This window comes from Cylas formicarius, unplaced genomic scaffold (assembly GCF_029955315.1).
Source record: "Cylas formicarius isolate icCylForm1 unplaced genomic scaffold, icCylForm1.1 PGA_scaffold_10__41_contigs__length_53128322, whole genome shotgun sequence".
Classification (NCBI taxonomy): domain Eukaryota; kingdom Metazoa; phylum Arthropoda; class Insecta; order Coleoptera; family Brentidae; genus Cylas; species Cylas formicarius.
This window is the reverse complement of record NW_026844214.1, coordinates 44658823-44679334: the sequence shown is the minus strand read 5'-3', so window position 1 is coordinate 44679334 and position 20512 is coordinate 44658823. Positions and strand designations below refer to the sequence as shown.

Here is a 20512-nt window from a genome sequence, read left to right as displayed (position 1 = left end):
AAATTATGTACAAAATTACTGTTAACGTTACTAATTGTCAATCCGATATATCGATTATAATTCTACGAAACCAATAGAGAAACTTCTTGAAATGTACGTGGTTTACTCAATAAATATTACATTAAGGACAAATGAAAAATTTTACAACCAACTAAACGGCAAATGTAATTACATGGCCGGGGCAAAACATACCCACGTTTATAAATCAAGGTTTAATAAATAGAAAAATCACCTGTACTTGTACTTGCTCTGATTTATTTATTTTTGGTTTTCCGTAATATTTTTCAGGAAATATTGTTGGGAGATATGCAGGGCTATTAGGATGCTCCGACTTTTTACCTCCTACAAAATGTTGACTGCAAATACATGATCTTAAACTAGGTTCCCAAGAACTTCCGTCACGACTACAGAAAATTGAATAATCATTTTTACAAATTTATAACAATAAATTCTGAATCAGTTATTAGGATAATCATGGTCTTACTTACTTGATTCTTTTCACAGCTTTAACCCACTTTACTCTCTTTTCGAGGTTATAGCTTTGCGTGGGGAATTTATAAAATTTTATGTTGTTTAAGTCTTCATTAACACAGCAGCCAGGAACACAACAAGTATTTCCTGATCGCCTCGTTGTAACCATTTATTATTTATAATTAAAAACCGTTTAAAATTATTTATATTTTCACTTTTAATCACACTACTCATTAGAGTGTACGAAAATTTGGAGTGCAAAGATTCGACTGACGCTCACGAGGATCGCTGGCATCCAATATTTCCTTGACCACGCCCCCCCACACAGAGCCTATAGTCTAGTTATTTTAGCGTAAGGGTCATTCTTGCGTATTTTTTGTTAGATGAATCGTTTTTCATTAAAATTATTAAATCAAAAGTCCCTACGTTTTACAACATTGGCTAACAAATACCAAATACTTCTTAAAAAACTTCTTATGAGTGACTTAAATGTTTTAATTGTTTAGTACTAAGTGCGCTGGTCTGGCTTAAGTACATATCTTACTTGGATTAAACTGAATATTTCGGACCGAATTTTAGCACACAGTTCGAACAAGTGTCTGTTTAGAAGTTGGTGAAGTTTCGTGCTTCTAGGAATAATTTTAAGCCCGTTATTAGTATTAATTGCACCTCGGTAGAAAACGGTTTTTACAGAACGGCAAAAACCTAAAGATATATCCAAAGATATTGGAAAGGAAGTGCTGCATGATCGAGGTAATTTAGATAATTTGATCCATAAAATGGCGGAAAAACTTTCGCATTCGGGGCGTGAACGAAAAAGGAAAGGAAACTTAACCAATCGGATAAAGAGGTTTTTTGATGAGAGCCTTGGTGTGAGCAATGTTACCTTAACTTTCTGTTATCGCGTTGAATTGAAAAACACAAAAATTGTTATCACTGAGGAAGTGGAAAAAATTAGGCAAAAAATGTGTTGTCAGTTGCTTCGAAGATATATACAAAACTTGAAGATAGAAAAATATGTCTTAAGGCGAAAGTGATCTTTTAAAAATAGTTGATTGGGGCCAGATCAGCGCTTTGGGCAGGTTTCCTTTTCCTTTGTTTATAGGGGCAATTGTCTATACGTCTTATTTACATTCTGGTTTCTTTACGTATAAAACATTTCTATAGCTTTTTTGAATCGTAGGCCGCTTGTTTCAAACTTTACTGAGTAAAAAAAAATATGGTACTTTCGGAGTAAACAGAGATGGAAGGGGTGGTGGAGTAGCGTTGTACGTAAAGAATAAGTTACAATTTAATGTTATGTTTATTGGCACACATAATATTTTGGAAGAAGTTTGGATTTAATTAAAGGTTGCTATAGTAAACTATGTGGTTGGATCCTTATGCAGACCACCAAAGAGCAATTTTGACTCATTTTAAAATATTTTGGAAAATCGAATTTGCGATTTTCTACCAGCTAATATAATTTGCGGTGGTGACATAAAATGGTTTCCAGTAACAGGTGTTATTTAAAATAGCACTCTATCTGGGTAGATATTAATTAATTTAATTAATTATTAATTGCAATTTGCCGCAATTTTTTAGCATCCATTTTCCATATCCTGAAAATGTAAACACTTTAGATCCTATGATAAGGAAAATATTGGGGTTTTTCAAAAATGAATATTTTCCTTTTTTACCCTGTATCTACGAAGTTAGCGCCAAAATTTCCCGGTCTGACATAGATGCAGCTCCAGTATCGCGATAAAACTTTGCCTTTTAAATATATATCTTAGTAAACAAAATTTGAAGTGTTGCATCAAATAGTTTTTTATTGACAGCATTTTAAACAAGACGGGTCCGAAAAAATGTCGCAAATAACGCAAATTGAGTATAGAGCAGTCATAAAGTTTTTGATAAAAGAAGGGTTAGCACCTAAAATTATTAAAGAAAAGCTAGTCCAAAGTTTTCCTTCGTATTCTGTAGTGTTCGAATGGGGGCAGGAGTCCCTTGAAGATGATTAAAGAACTGGTCGACCAGTGGATGTCATAATGGAAGATATTCTTGCGATTGTGGAAGAGGTGGTATTGAGTGATCGACCTTTAAAGGCAAAGGAAATCTCAGAAATTACTAAGCTTTCTGATACAAGTGTTCGTCGAATCCTGCATGATCATTTAGGTATGCATAAGGTTAGTGCAAGATGGGTTCCTAAAAACCTTTTTTGGAACACTGTAGGTCGTAACCGAAGCCTATGGTAGAAACTATTGTGACGGGAGTTGAAACTATGGTTCTCTATTATGGCCCTCTATCGAAAAAAGAATTAATGGAGTGGTGTCGAAAGGGTGAAGCACCTCCAAGAAAATTCAGAGTCTGCCAGTCAACAAAAAAGGTCATGCCCACGATCTTTTGGGATTGTGAAGGAATTATTTTGATAGATTTTATAGAAATTATTACCACTGTCAATGGTAAATATTACGGAACATTATTACATAAACTGCGAGACTGCATACGTGTAAAACGTCGAGGAAAACTGACCAGGCGTGCGTCTTTGCACGATAATGCACCTGTCCATACTGCTGGTGTTGCACAAGCTGCCATTTAGAGTGTGAGTTCCAACAGATAGATCATCCTCCCTATAGTCCAGATATGGCCTCCATCGACTATTATTTGTTTGGATATTTGAAAAAGGACTTATGAGGACGGCGGTTTAACGACGACGTTGAGTTAAAAGAGGCTGTTTTAGCTCATTTTGCAGACAAACCAAAAGAATATTTTCTTAAAGGGATTGAGTTGTTAATAAAGAGATGTAATAAGTGTATTGAAGTTAAGTGTTTAATAATAAAAAATTGGTACTCTACTTTGTTTCTTTCATATTCAGGCCGGGAAATTTTGGCGCTGTCCTCGTACGTATGCAAAGCTATATTATTTGTTTGTAATTAAATACGCTATTTTTCTTCCATTTTAGCGACTTTGTATCTCTTACAGTTTCCAATATCTCTATTTACGTCATCTTATATTGGACACCCTGTTAATTATAATTATTATAATTATTGTTGGAAATGGGCACTTCATCACGCGATAACAAATATCAAAAATAAAAGTTTCAAATAAAACGAGTAAAATCTCAATTTAGCAAAGCTAATCCTGCAATGAGTGAGGAAGGATATCAAATTCTCAAACTTAAAATGGTGCTAAACCAAGCGTCTACAGGTCGTTTGAATTATTTCGATTTCAACAACGGATAGACGTCCACAGTAACGGGTATTTTATATTTTTATATTTTCGGTTAGTTATTTGATAGTTGAGATACTAGGGGTGCGTTCAATTTATCTCTGTATCTTTAAAACTAAATGACTATGTAAAATTTGTTTTGTGTAGCTTTGGTTAGTTTATGTACAATATCAAAAAAACAACTTTTATTATTTTTTCGATAGTGTCAAAAAAATTATCGATGACAAAACGTTTTCAATAGCGATACGGCCGACGAACGCTTTAGTCACATTATTTGGCCAAAACAAATATTCGAATCGTTACAAATGACCGTATAAAAAAGCAGCACCAACCGATCTGCCTTTATAATAAGTGCGACAAATTAATATAAGGATTAATATACCTTGATTATACGCCGGTTTCCGATTGGGGGGGGGGGGGGGAGAGGTTAACTCGTTTTTTCTCCTTATCAGCGATCCTCTCTCGCAAAAGCTCCCGGCATCCGTCGAAGCCGGGTTAATTGGAAATGTCCATCGACGCTTACCGACGCGACGTCCCGGAGAAACGCGATATTTACGTGACTTAAATAACTCTGGGAGTTACGCTTCTGGCCACTAATAACGACCCCCCGCCATATTTCGTGTCGTTTATTGACGCCGGATCGTCGGAAATTTAATTTTCCGCGGGAAATTATGGCGAAACGCGTCGGTTACAAATGTCCTTTTCTCTCGACACGTTTCTTCGTCACTCCGCGGGATGTTGACGCCTTGTTTTCGTTTATTATTATTGCGAAAAAGCCGAGAAATATAGTCAGTCATTATTTTGCAATCTTGATTTGGGAAAATATGAATTATGCTCTCTTTCTTAATACTTAATCATTATTTATATTATAATATAATAATAACCTGAGAGCTTAATGGCGGCGCGGTCTAGCTTTCAATAGCTAGTCTAAGGAACCACTATAGCGGCTGATAATAGCTTATCAACGGGCCGCGAAAGCCTTAACCAATGTATTCTTGTTAAATGGAACACCCTGTATATTTTTTACTCTAACGTTCGTAAATCACCAATTGAACAAAAAAGGTCATGTGCAATGTGAGCTTAAAATTGAATATATCCGAAATATATGCACATTTTTTTATAGACCAGACATTTTCCTTTTATTGTTTCATTTGAACGTAAGAAAAAATGTATATTATTATAAAATTTTTTATTCTCCTTTAAGCCAAAAGGAATTATTTCCAATGATTCGATAAAAGCGCTAAAAAAATTGTTTTAAATTTTAATGCAAGGTTCTTATATTTTGAAACATATCGTGACAATTATATTCGAAACAGTAAAAAACTTTAACACTGTGTAAAAGAGTTAAAAAAACACAAATTTTGCACTTACAAATTCCGACCAGTTCAGATGCTTTTGGCAGGGGATACAGAGAGACTTTTTTTGTCATTGGTATGTTTTGCCGCCAAATATAAATAATTTTCTAAATTCTGGAATTTGTAATGAAAAAAATCATCATTATTGGTCAAGGGAAAATTTATTGCTTGTACATACCCGAGGTCTACAAGTTCGTTTTAGTTTACAGTGCAGTATAATTATAGCCCATATTTTTACAATGGCACGCTGACCAGCTCATAACTTTCGAGTCAAATATCAATTTTTGACAACCATTTACAGCAATAAATAATAAAGGTTAATAAGGTAAATAAGGGAAAGAATAAACTAGATTGCTGATGCAACAATACTAAAAGCAATTCGCTGAATAGAATAACGAGCTCAAAAATGTATTGAACCCCTATTAAAATAACATTTACACTTTCCTCATTTTTTACTAAACCATACTTTACACTCATAACAAAATTACCAATGATGAACAGCTAATTCAGATCAGCCTGTATAGAACTCTTAATGTAGTTCATAAATTGCGCACTATTTATTCAAATATACATACAAATTTGTATGAATTTATTACTTAAACTGTGTAAAATACCTGTGAAACTGGAAGAGAAAAGAAAAGAGAAACGAACATTCACCAGAAAAAGTAATGAAGATAAAAAATTTGAAGAAGCGATATGACATCTTAACAATCTCTCTCTCAGGTGGAAACATGTGCTAATGGTTCTCCAAGTGACATTTTCCAGCTATTAGGAAAATAGTTTACTTCTATAGAAGAATCACTAATATGGTTAATATATTTATGAATGAAAGGATTATATTATTTAAGCAGTTGAGGTATTTCGTCAACTCCAGTGGCATTTGTTTTAATTTTATAAATGTATTTATGAGCATCAAACATTTTTGTTAATTCAAATATTGTATCTGATCATTATCATTGGATGTGTTTTCAAGAAACTACTTGGAAGTGCATTATCTTTATTTGAGCTGATATTAAAATTTTTTAGAGCAGAATAAGTTTGTTTGGTGTTAATTAAATTGCAGATAGTGTAGAATTCCTTAAGTTTTTATATAGAAGTCAATCATTGTCATCTCTAATATTTTTAAAGCAAAGCCGTATACATATAAGCGATTTTTGCGATCTGCCTGGCCGCTTATCGTATCTTTTGCGCCATTCATTCTTGTTATGTCATCTATTTTCGTTTAGGCCTCTAATTTCAATCGCCAATCTTCTGACATGTTTCCATTTTGTTCTTAGTTTTCCTCCAGTTCTTGTTCTACTTGGATTCCAGTTTAAATTTTCTGTGACTATACGAGGACAATTTTTTGCTTCATATTTTTTTAGAATACTTTTTTTACTCGCATCAGGCTCCTCATATGTTCTGATCGTTTTCAATTCACCGGTGTAGTTTTGCAACATCGTTTCTAGTATCCATTCTCAATTATGTCCATGTTTCTGATGACACAAGGTTTTACAATTGAATTATTATTTTTGTATTGTTTTGTGATGTTGTTATTCCATAACAGAGAATGCATTTCTGCATGGCTATGCCTCGACCTACCACCTTTCGAGTATAACTGTTTCGTCTCCACCGTTCTCTGAGATTGCGACTCTTAAGTATTTGTAATCTGGCTTTTTTTTAAATATATATTTAAATATATTGAGTCTTCTCCACATTTGTTTCGAGTCCCCATTGACTTTATCTACTGCAAGGCGAACTTGATCATCCGCGAATAACATTGTGTAAACATTACTATTTCAAATTTGAACTCCCATATATTCCGACTCTATTCTTTCATCTTGATTTGCAGAGATATTATTTTCTCTCATTATCAGCGCAAGTTTTTTAATTGGTATACTATGTTATTCTTTTTTTTTTCATTTCATTTCCGGACCTGGTGTTTTATCATTTTTCATTCCCCTGAGTCATCATTAGTAGTATTATATTGTACTACCAAAAATATTGTGCATTTATTGCTTTGACGTATTAAGTATTCGACAGTACCTTAAGCACAGACCTTCGCAGGACCCTGGTAAATCCCATCCCAACAGATATTTTTTCTGCATTACGTTAAGTCATGCCTGAAATGGACCGTAACGAATATTTTGTAGAAAATTCAAGTTTTTATTTGAAACGTAAATGGACCGTTGATTGATGCTGCGGAGTATTTTTGAATAAGCAGAAGCATTTATTTTAACATCATTCCAATATGTTCGTATGTATATATTCCGGAGGTATTTGAATGTGATCCTTCCAGTAAGTACGTATTTCTGTAACTGATGCTCTAGCTTTGACCCTGCGAAGCTGTTTTCACTGGATATTTCAAATGGTAATGATAAGTACCTATACCCTAGTTATCTTATGGGTAAGTTTAAAAATAAGCATTTTTGTCTTATATGACTGCTATTAACAACTTAGTATTTTTTTGTCTTCTACATAGTTCTTCGATTTATAATCAACAACAATCTTTTTTAAGACTATTGATTTGTATATTTAACCCAATTGAGATGATTTGGTTTGAGTTAAAAGAACATAGAAGAAGAAATAGCACTGCACCAAAGTTTAGTGATTGAACAATAAACGTAATTCAGCAAGGGGTAGTTAAAATATCATTATAAAGCTGGTCTAACTGTGAAAAACTAGTAATAAAAGAAGAAAATATTTATCGAGAACGATTAGTAGCGAAGTTGATCATTGAACTGGGTGATGACAGCAGCGAAGTGATGATTTTTTAAGTAACTGATACTTTATTATTATGATGTTTAATATTTTGTATATTAATAATGGTACTATGTAGAAATATAATGAAATAGAACGTAATAAATTTTCAAAGAAATTAATCGTTCCATCAAAAAATACACTTTACCACAACCTTCCAATAGCAATGAGGCCGAAAGCAATCCTATACTTGCCGCTGTGGTCCTTCCTTACATTCAAAACATCACTGACCACATATCAAAAGTTCTGAAGAAGTTTAACCTCAAAACCTGATTTACCACTTGTCCAAAAATCTCTCAACATCTTCGGTCCGTCAAAGACAAAATTCCAATCGAGATGCCAGGAGTTTACAGCATTCCATGCATATGCGGCAAAGAATACATTGGAGAGACGGGACGAAAAATGTCAACTAGACTCAAAGAACACGAAAGAACCTTACGACTAAGACAAATAAACTCATCAGCTGTTGCCGAACACACTCCTGATACCGGACATAAAATTTTATTCGATAAAACTGAAATTCTTGCATGTAATCAGTTCTTCTACTAACTGAAAATCCTACAGTCTATAGAAATCTATGAACAACCTAACATTCTTAACCGCGACTCAGGTCTCTACCTGACACTAATATGAGAATCAGTTATCCGAGCTTTTTAGCTCTGCCCTCCTCAAACAATATATTGGTATTGGTATTGGTATTAAAGGGGGGCGCCCTCGCGGGCGTCCAAGCACTTAGGCCCGTTGTGCCCCCAGGCCGCTCTAGAGGGCGTCCAGAATGTCGCCCCTCCTGTAGAAGGTCAGCAACTCCTTTAGCCCAATACCGTGCACTGAGTCCGGATCGATCAGGGCCGTTCCGAAGACTCCCAATCTTTTTAGCTCTGCCCTCCTCAAACAATATATAAGCAGGTACAGAGTAAAATACGAGCCAGTTTCAGACAAGCGCTGAAGAAGCCAACAGGATGATTGGCGAAACGTCAGCAAGTTCGACTCAGCAAAAACGGACGCAGGAGGAACCCGGAATTTGTGTAAAATGTAGAACATAATAAATTGTTACTTTGTACTATTATTTTATGTATATGTTTAAATTAGAATTATAGTTATTTTCCAATATTTGTTGGCAAAGTTCGTCCTTGAAAGATTCGTGAAAGATTCGTTGAAAAATTGTTCCAATATGACTGGATTTGGACGATCAACAATATACCGACTTGTAAGAGAGGAATCACTCACCATTAGCTCACCCTAAGAGAAGTAGGGAGAGAAAAGAAACTGTAATAAATGATAATGAAAAGTGTATCATCATAAAAAATGGTGTTTTTACTTAAAAAAATTAAATACATACTCTTAAAAAAATTAACTTACGTTACGAAGGAAATGAAAATCACTTTTGACAGAGAATGACGAAACTTGGATAAATGCATCTGAACCTAATTTAGCAATGATTTGGGATGTGTCTTAAAAAAATGAAATACGGAATTTTCAAAAACTATTAGACATTCCTTCAAACCTCAATCCCTGTTAAGTGAGCATGATTATGGTGTTAGTATGCATTTCTGTGTTAGTTCCTTGTTCAAATTCTATTGCATCTTTTAATATTCGTATATCGTCAAGGAAGACCCTGTATGCTCGCTTAGTTATTCCGGCATTCCTCTGGCTCAAGTTGCAATTAAGTCTACTTCTCATGTCACAAAAATATACAAATCAGAATTATATGAAGGCAAATACTGTAGCTGACAAATAGCAAAAACAACGGAATAAACTATTTTAAATGATTTATTTATTTATTTATAAAGAAGGCTATGTAACATATTTTTTTATAGAATATACAATTACAAGGTAGCACAATATATTCAAGCGATATAATAACGTCAACAGAGTACAACTTAAGATAGAAAACGAAGAAAATTAAACTAAATTCTACAACGTTATTGCCCTTACCTACCGTTTAAAATGTCCAAAATCATAGTAGAACATATCAAGCTCTGCGTGCTCACTTTACTATTATTTAACATATCGCGACCTACATACCGGGTTAGTAAAAAGTACCGGAAAGTCTATACCGGAGGGTTTTTGAATATGCAGAATTAAAAAATGCAATGTTGTCAGATTTACCACTTTTACATCACGCCTCGTAATTCTAATATTTTAAATAGAATGCCCTATTTATTTTTATTGCAATGAATTGCATTATTTCAATTTTTTTTTTAATTAATTGCTGACCTACTGCAAGATCCTTTTTGCAGTAAAAACCAGACTAAATTCGACATGCGCAAATAATTGCGACAAAAATAAATAAGCTATTGCGTTTAAAATAATAAAATTATAACGCACATTCTTCTACCTGATTGTTTAAGCATTTATATCTAAAACAAATATCAAAATATACGTCTCTCTGACTATAACTATAAACTATAAAACTGCAAATTCGTTGGCTTCATTATAAAAATAATATATTTGCGATCTTGTCATACTTTGACTACTGTAGAGAAACTGTCACATCCAAACTGTCAAATCGAAGAACGGCGAGATTGTAGATCTTACTGATTGAAAGCGAGATTTGAAATAACTCGAGTGTACAAATGTTGAATGCCCTCTCCTAACATTTTCGTTTTTACGTTTCTTCGTTAATTTCATACTTCCTGCGTAAATGGCGATAATGTTAATTGAACTTACAAACTTCTATATTTGCAATTCTTTATTTTTTTTGCTAAATTTTGTTTTATTTTTATTGTTATTTAAGGCTCAACCTTTATCCTTCCATATAATTTATTTTAAATGTTCAGTTTTTGTTGTTTAGTTAATCAGCCGTCATGGATAAACACCCGTTCAAATATATCGGTCGAAAACAAAGGGCTCCTCGATCGCCTGTCAAATAAACCCAATTGATAAAATCGTCCATCGCGCATTAGGAGACCTTTAATTAAAAATCGCATTGTTTCATTTAATCTGCCAGTTAATTAAATAAAGGTATTCAGTTCCGGATTTAATCAAATTGCTCTTTAAAAGCGATTAAAGTGGATCTGGAGCATTTTAATTTGGATAAATTAATTGCCGAACGCAGCTAGTAAATTGGAGAGGACGAGTACCGATTCAGGACGAAATAAAAAGCATAACTTCGCTTAATAAAACTCGTAGGTTTAACTGCGGACAGAGATTATTGGGCCCGGATTTTATGGGTGCTCTTTAAAGAAATTACGTGTTTTCTGGTAAATTACTATGTTTTCAAAAATAAGTCAGAGGCCGATTAATAACACACTTAAATGGCTGTTCATTAATGAAATAAAATTAGAAACATTTACTTTTTAACTTTTATAAATCACCTTAATCTGATATAAATATAAGTTATCTCTTTCTATTAAAGTTTAATTAAAATAGCCAAAATTATATAAAAAGGATACACGGCAGTTCATTCATAAAGTGAATCGCAGTCGGCAGAGAACATGAACAATTATTTATGAATATTTGGAGAATGTTCAACCTTCCATGATGTGCTGGGCCAAGTTACTATAGGTGTAGCTTACCTATTATTGATTATTCTACATTAGAAAGCCATTTTAAATAATCGTTTAATTGATGTTTAGAAACAAAACATTCCTCAAACCTCAAAGTCCGCAACACTAAGCGACAAATTTCCGCTTCCAAATAGAAAATGTCAAAAATTAAAAAGCACCTGACGTCTGCTCCGATTTTTCAACATTTTTGAACATCGCAGTAAAATGTGCAATTATTAATCATGTTGGTTTAGATTTGGTCGGTGTGGCGGGCAGAAAATAAGCCTTTTGGATATATTGCATTTCAATGCACGCCACATACACTATGTTTAAGTGTTTGTTCCAAACCTTCATTATTATGTTTATGTTTCTTTCACTTAATCTGAACACAGAATATCTGTTGAACTTAAATTAAAATGGCAACTAAATTAGACGAAACCACTTTAATCCCCATAGGATTTTTTTTCTTTTATACAAAATATTAATTTTTATGTCCAGAAATAATCTGACTTCATTCAAGGTTATGGCTCGATGTTCTTTCACTTAGGTCTGGTCTAAATAAATATTGCCTTATTCTATTAAAGTTAAATTACCTTTTTTGTGCAGTGGGCCGCTGTTCTTTCACTTAGATCTGGATTGAATATGTATTGTCTCATACTATTAAAGTTTATTTAAAATGGTAATTATGCAAACGGACTTCATTCCCCAATGGCTTTTCTTACTTTATATCAAAACCGTCACTTTTACGTAGACAAATATTGACACTTAATTCGAGGCTATGTTTCTTGCGCCTGGTTCTGGTCTGAATATGAATTGTATTAGGAGCAAGGACTAATACGGCCTAATAAAAATAATGTATTATCAAATTTTCTATTTTTATACAAATACATTCTAAAAAACATTAACATTAACCTACCGATCTAGCATGCGGGAAGCGTCAGTTTACCACGTCAGTTTTATTTCCCACGGATCCGAGTTACTTCGGACATTTCCCGGATTTTACCCGCACTGATTTGGGAGCAATAGGATGATTTAGCGCATATTTCCTGCGCCTTGAATTTGACGTTTGTCAATTCTGACGGCCATGTCAGTGAATGTATTCGTGTTATTTGGCCAAAAAAATTAACGGTCGTAGAAAAAGTATAGTATGCAACACGTTCGGTAAACTTTTTAATTCGCTCGATTATTAAACACTCGCTCTGCTCGTGTCAAATAAACTCGTGAGGCAAATACTGTTTACTGCACTTTTTGCATAATATACTATTTCTACTCCCTTCTGTAAAACAGTCAAATATACACAGATCTGGCGTGCGGAAAACGTCACTTGACCACGTGTTCCAAGGATCCGAGCCACTTCTGTCATTTATGGGATATTACCGCACGGGTTTTGGAGCAATCGGATATTTTGGTAGGTCTTACCGCATGACTTGAATTTTTTGGTAAACTTGTTACGGCACTCATTTATTCAACACTCGCTCCGCTGCACTCTGTGCGTGTCAAAAATACTCGTGACTCAAATGCCATTTATCGCACTTGTTGAATAATTTGCTATTACTGCATCCCCATTTTTAATTATTGGTTTTGCTGAACTTCGATTTCTTGGTCGTTGGTCTCATAGTCTGTAGCTTCATGTTCAAGATCGTCATCCTCTAAGACATCTTCTGCATTTTTCGCCCACTAATTTAATTTCAACGTTTGTATGAATGCCATTATCAATTTGTGTCAGCATAGTCACGACTTTTTTGTTGCAATTTCTTTTGTAACAACTTTAGAGGAATTAAATTATCTGGATCATAAAGGTAAACTACCGGCTAGAAGTTTATGCCAACACTTTCTGCGCCTCAGAGCAATGATTTATGCATTGTCAATCAGCAATAGGGCTTTTTTTCGGAAGTGATTGATCTTTAAAAAATGATTACACTTATTTACAAACCAATCCTTAAAACGGTAGGAGTCATCTATGCGTTACCACTAAAGAAGTTTTCCACAGGTAAAGTTTGGTTCTTGAACGTTTTGGTATAGTTGTCAAGCTTCAGCCGCGAGCAATTCAAATAAAATATGTTTGCCTCGTTGCTTAAGAAGCCAGGAATTCAGTTCCCTTTCCATCTATGGATTTTGTGTTTGCTTTAAAGTTTTGCCGGAATCGGGCCCAGAATGGCAAATTCCAATAAAATATTGTTGAAGAGTAATATGTTGCTATCAAACAGCTTGTTGCGGAAGAAAGTAGTCTTGCCTTTTTATTTTGTCCTCAGTTTTTCGTACGTCGGAAATAGTAGACGTTTCGACGCTATACTGTAAGCCAAGTGAATTACAGATAATACCATTTCATAATTTGTGTAATATGTCACATTTTTGTTTTGTCATTTTGGCAGTACATTTGCACTACAGCACTAAAATCAAACGACTTCCTGAAATCAAATCATATGTAATTAAATGTGTAATTTATCTACAGCTTTGAAATAAGATAAGTAGAACAAGATGATGTATAAGACTCGGATTATTGAATTGAGGTACATAATTTAAGTTTGGCGTTAATCCAAATATCCTCAACTTCACCATTATCGAATCTCTACTGTATCTGTTTCTATTAAAATTAAGATTCAAAGTAAATTATTTTCAAATAATTTAATGTGCAGTAGAATTTTTTCACGGGGTGATCTTGAAAGTTCCATTTTGACCAACTTGGACGTCCAAATTTATCTGGCGGATGTTTTGAAATTCAATTCAATTACACGAATAAAACTAGACATGCTGTATTTTCCTTAAAGCTCGACGAAATGAATTTATTCCTTAACAATTTGAAGTTAACTTAACAAGGTAAGCGTTTAACGTTCAAAGCACCGCCATTCATCATTTCGAATGCACAAACGTGATGATAAGGATTACTAGGCAGACTCGCTCTTTCTTCTGACGTGGCGCCGTCATACTGTTATCCTGGGCGGAAGTTTTAACAAGCTGCACGGCAGCGTGTGACGTGAGAGGGTAGTTTTCCAAAGGGGTTTCGAGGGCCCGATTATCGTCGACGACAATACGCTTCAAATTTTATATATAAACGATGATGCGATTTCGACTGCTCTTGCTTATTCGTTGTGGGGGTGGAGGAAGCGGGACCGAGTCAAGTGGAAGGAAGAACTTGGAAACGGTCATAAAAATGACGCGGGGGATTGAAATCTATATCGAAATCACGTCGAAAGGAAGGGCTTCTCTTTACTGAGGGTTGCATAAAACAAATTTGCCAAAATATGATTGTTGTAGCCGTAGCTGAAGGAAATTTCAATATACAGTGCCTCACAGCTTGAAAGCTTTTTAAATTGATTTATAGATAAATTTTTTAAGCTTGGAGACAGCAAATTATAATAATATGGTCCCGCGTAACTTAGTGATTTTTTATAAAATATATGGTTGAGTTTTGGCTTCAGCAGATGTTCTCTATTGCGAGTATTGTAACTGTGGATATCAGTATGCTTCCTGTGTGAATATTTATTTTTATGTGTGATCAAGACTATTTTAAATAGGGTATATACAAGACATTGTTAATATTTTGAGCTGTTGAAATGTCTCTTTGCATGATTGCCTCGGAGGAAGTTTAAAAATCAGCCTAAGTATTCATTTTTGCCTTGTAAACACTCTCTCAGCATCATTCGCTTGTCCCCAGTTGACAATATTGTGTGAAATGGAAGAGTAAGCTGACGTGTAGTAAAAAGCTATTAGTGCCTTCTCAAGAAATGAATCCCTAATTGTTAATATTGCGAAAAAGGTTTTATTTAGTTTATTGCAGACATTGTCAATGTCCCGGTCCCGGTTATTGAAATTAAGTTATTAAAGAGCCTTCTAAAAAGCGTGAATTACTTTTTGTCTTAAATATGCCTTACTTAGTTAACAAAACCATTTTGTTTGAGCTTTTAAAAAATTGTATTTATGGATTAGGATATGTATATTGCACTCCATAATAGAATTACATAAAAATAAAGCCTGTTTTTCATAACTATGGCAGACAGGCAAGACAGATAAAACAACTTACATAATTAGCCTTCACCTACATGCCTGTAAAATAAATTTACCACCGAAATTCAAAAGCTCAATCTTGACTTATCCCAAAGTGAAATGAAAAGCTGCTTATAATAAGCCCTCAGAATTTTTGTCCTGCCCTAGCCTAATTTACTTAAGTTTAAAATAAGTTTTTTGATATTAAAACATTTATTTCTTGTCTAAGTGTATATCAAGTAATCTATTTTATTCTCTTCGATGCGTTGGAAAACTGTTTGATAATTGATGTGGTCGACATTAACTCCATTTATAGGAGCAAAACACAATCCGGTTGAGGTTAAGATGGCACGCTTTCACGTAATAATAATGATAGTATATCTACAGTGACTTACACCTTAAATGATGCCTGTCGCTAACTGGTCTGAATGTCTCTTTATTTACCTGGAAAAAAACAACTTATTGAAATTAAGTTAGTGCGAATTACTTTTTGTCTTAAATATGCCTTACTTAGTTAACAGTAAAGAATTAATTAAATTATACTCAATATTTACCTCACAGCGTAAATGATGCAAAAATATTAACCGGGTCAAAACTTATCAGTTTGAAATTTATTACTGCAATTTTTTTTTGTTTAGAATTACATTTTAAGATACGTATGGTTCAATAAGACGAATTTTTTTAAATTGGGTCGTCGGACTACAATTTCTGAGATAAATTTAATTATTACTCATCACAGAAATGAATAATCCAAAGAGACAATGTCCGTCAACTGTTCAGCATATCATTGAGCGTTACTGTAACGAAAATAAGTCCGAGAATATTAAGGAAAATTAAGGTTAGCTCCAAATAAGATCTTCAATGAACGTGAGGAAAGACGGATTGTAAGTGAGGTATCGAATTATCCGAAAAAAAGTGCTCCAAAGATGTGGGTCGAGGTGGAAAGACAGTTTGGAAAAAGGTGTAACCCCGAAACAATTCGATGAATCTGCGAAAAAGTAATTTACATAGTCGAACTGCCAGAAATAAGCCTTTCATTAGCCGAAGAAATAGACGTGTGAGATTGGCATTCGCTAGAGAGCATGTCGATAAAGATTTGAACTTCTGCAGTTCAGTAATATTTGTCGATGAGACCAAAATAAACTTATTTGGATCCGATGGAAAAATATCAGTATGGTGGAAACCTAAGGAAGAATTAAAATTGAAAAATTTAAAGGCTACGGTAAATCACGGTGGAGGTGGAGTGATGTTAAGGGGCTGTATGTCATCTACAGGAGTAGCATTTAATTGAAGCAAATATGAACCAATATGTGTATTTGTACATATTGGCTCTGGTTGCTAGTGTCCAAAAATTAAATATGGGCAATAATTATCGGTTCCATCATGACAATGATCTAAGACACACGTCATTTCCGCAATTTTCACAGGCTACTGTAATACTTTTTACAAGACTTTTGGATTCCTCCTGCGTTGGTTTTTGCTGAGTCGAACTTACTGACTTTTCGCCAATCATCCTGTTTGCTTCTTCAGAGCTTGACTGAAACTGCATGTAATCCGTTCTTCTACTAACGAAAAATCCGAGAGTCTATACATAAACAACCTAACAATCTTAACCGCGACCCCGAGACGTAGTTTATGCCCCTTATTTAGCTCCGCCCTCTCAAACAATATATAAGCAGCTACAGAGTAAAATACGAGCCAGTTTCAGTCAAACTCTGAAGAAGCCAACAGGATGATATGTCAGCATGCCCAAATATTATTAAGACACCAGCCCAGTCACCAGACTTACATTTAATTGAAAATTTGTTGTTGGCGTTAAAAAACAAAGTAAATTGTGCCGCAATATCTAACGAGAATGAATTAAAAGTAAAAATTGGTCATTTGGTTTTCTCTATTGATTTGATTATGCTTTGTTTGAATCATTTAAGCTGTGTCGTTAATATTGTATATAATTTAATTAATTCTTTATTGTTAACTAAGTAAACGCAGATTTAAGACGAAAAGTAATTCACACTTTTTTAGAAGGCTCTTTACTAACTTAATTTCAATAAGTTGTTTTTTTTTCAAATAAATAAAGAGATATTTAGACCAGTTAGTTTTTGTTATAGTAACAGGCATTATTTAAGCTGCAAGTCACTGTAGATATACTATCATTATTATTATTACGTGAAAACGTGACATCTTAACCTCAACCGGATTGTGTTTTGTTTCTATAAATGGAGCTAATGTAAACCACAGCAATTATCAAATATTTTTCCAACGCATGGAAGAGAAGAATAAAATATACACTTAGACAAGAAATAAATATTTTAATAACGAAAAATTAATTTTAAACTTAAGTAAATTAGGCTAGGGCAAGACAAAACTTCCGAGGAGTTATTATAAGCAGCTTTCCATTTCACTTTGGGATAACTCAAGATTGAGCTTTTGAATTTCCGTGGTAAATTTATTTTACAGGCATGTAGGTGAAGGCTAATATATGAGTCGTTTTATCTGTCTTGCCTGTCTGCCATAGTTGTGAAAACCAGGCTTTATTTTTATGTAATTCTATTAGGGAGTGATACATATCCTAGGTTGCGTTAATAAAGACAATTTTCTTACAAGCCCAAACAAAATGGTTTAATAGAATAAAAACTCTTCTAGACCCCACTACATTGAGTCACAATCTACCATAAATATCTGATTTAAGAAAGGAAAAAGGTAGTTTTTTATTGTAGATTAGATGATTAATGTACATTGTAAACAGCAACGGTCGAAACACTGATCCTTGGGAACACCTTATTTCACTACTTTAAAATCAATGGATCTGCCGTGTGGTCCAAAATATTACTTTTTATCTTTCAAATTGGAAGTGAAAAAAATTTTTACCGACTCATCTCAATCCAAAAAATCTTTAATTTTGCTAGGAATTATTTAATAAATCGGAAGGTTCTTTTGAGGCCTTACAGCCCGACTCCCCTCAAATTCACAGACCACGTCCTCCGCAGACTTTGACGTATTAGTCATTCAGATTTTTTTGGTTTGAAAATGATTTTAAAACGTTTACCGAGAATATGTTTCATTTTAAGAACTGGCAAGACTCTACATATCTTCGGTTACACAGGGAATATCCTTCAGTGGGAATAGATCTGCAATGATGTCAGTTTTCGCCCCCTTTTTAACATTTTTACCAAAACATTTGCTTAGAGATTCCTGACGTCCAAATACAGTGAGAATCCTTAATTCCAGTGGTGCACTTTTCAACCTAATCCAGGTTCAAAAGTTCCCTTGAACATGGTGTCTCAGTATGACCATAGGAATTTTTTATACTATCTTTGGTTCTATTTGCACTTTATATCAACGTTTCCAAAAAATCCTGTACATATACGCAAATTTTGATAATTATGGCTCTCTGATTTCGACACGGTATTACGCTAGACTCCCGCAGTGGAAGCGAACGCAAACACAACCTCGGCAGACGGGCCTCCAAATTTGAGGTAGCGGACTCGTTAATTACGGCAGTAAATTCGGATGTTCGCTCGATTCAAAATTAACAAGTTTATTTGTTTTGGGTGCTCGGCTTTCGCTGACCTGCGAACGTGGCCCAAATTGATTCGAGGATTTAAACAAGGAAACCGGGTCATCCCAGAATTAATTAATATTATTCGTAATACTCTTTGTATAGGTGACGGGAGGTCCACCGCATGAGGAGTTTCGCTGTCATTCGTATAGCGGTATTTTGAAGACCATAAATTAATTAATATTTGGAGGTAAATCCCTCTTTATTATACAGGGGCGAAGTAAGTTTTGCGCGATATTTAATGGGGTGATTAAAGTTTTTATTTCAGAGGATTCAAGAGACGCAGGGTAGCTCAAATTAAGGCAAATTTGCGTATCGATGAGTCTTTAAAAATTGGCAGTAAGGCAGAAATCTACAAAAATATTTTCATCGAAACTTTTGAAACTTCATCTTTTTGGGCTAAGGCGAAACTCCCTTTCGGCGTGTTGTTTGTCCAACTATCATCAAATTGTTGTTTTCTATTGATCATATATCATATATAGGATTCACTGTGGATCGCAAGTTATAGACGTTTAGACGTTAGACGCAAGGGCTAAAAATTTGATGGTTTACATAAGCAAAGTCGATCAATCGACGATCTATATACATTTCCAGGGATGTAACCCTGCCGCTTCTTCGAAAAAGTAGCTTCATGGTATTTTAAATAATAATAAAGTGGCCGCTACGAATATGCTTATGGAGACGAGAAGAGTTGCCAGAACTGAATGTGAGCACGCGTAAGACGATGCATCTCAATTCTAGCATTCATCTCTGCTCATCCGTTTCCCGAATATACCTTCCACGAGATCAGGGAGGAAGAAGTCTTTTAAGTCTGGAGTGTCTGCACGACAGGCTTGTCTCCAGCGTTGCTTGCAAAATTGCCAATAGCGTGGACCCACTCGTGGAGACTCGTGAGGAATCATGAAGCTGCCAATGTCGGAGCATTCCTCTTTGGAGCAGCAGGCCAATCGGCAGACCGTGCTGAAATCCCAGATTATGAGAGCGGAACAGCAAAAGCTCCAAGAGGACCACATTAGTAAGCCGCAGCATGGATTGTTCTACAGGCACCTCCAGACCCTGTAGACTCACTTTCGGGTTCCTAATATCTGCTGGCCTTAAGTCTGAGACTGAGGGATTTCTGCTTGTCTATCGGGATGGATTAATTAACATCCTTTCATACCGTAGTCAATTCTCTAATGTTGCTGACATTAGCTGCAGGACCTGCCTTCAGCATCCCGAGACACTTATGCGTTTACTATCAACATGCCCGGTGCTTTACTATCACTTGAGGCATTCCTACGGTATCGATGAAACAACAGTGCTCCCATATGTTCCAGGTGATATTGAAACAGTAGTGGAAAACAACAACTGCCGCGTCTACTGCAATTATGCTTTCCCCACTACAACCCGTAACTCCATGTTTGTTATAGAGTTCTCCGCTACAGCAGAAATCAACATCGAAATCAAAGAAAGGGAAAAGCCAGCGAAATATGTAAAGCTTCTTGGCGAGTTGCGCAGGTTATATGCCGAATTCACAGTTCATTTTGTTGTTCTAATCGTCGGCGTTTTGGGGTGAATGACAGACGCATTCTTGAGGGAATTAAAGAGAATACCGGAATGCCACGCATCGGCTGAACACCTGGCGATGAACATGCGGAAGGCCGTCGTCCTCGGGTCCCTCCGTCTTTTGAGGCAAATGAGTTAGGCCGATGACCACTGACCGAGCG

General features: G+C 35.0%; 1 protein-coding gene across 4 annotated transcripts in view; it reads left to right on the top strand.

Moving 5' to 3' along the window:
• The window catches only part of LOC132708277 (protein madd-4), a 535295-nt gene that overhangs the window by 185984 nt on the left and 328799 nt on the right, over positions 1-20512 (top strand). The window lies entirely within an intron of this gene.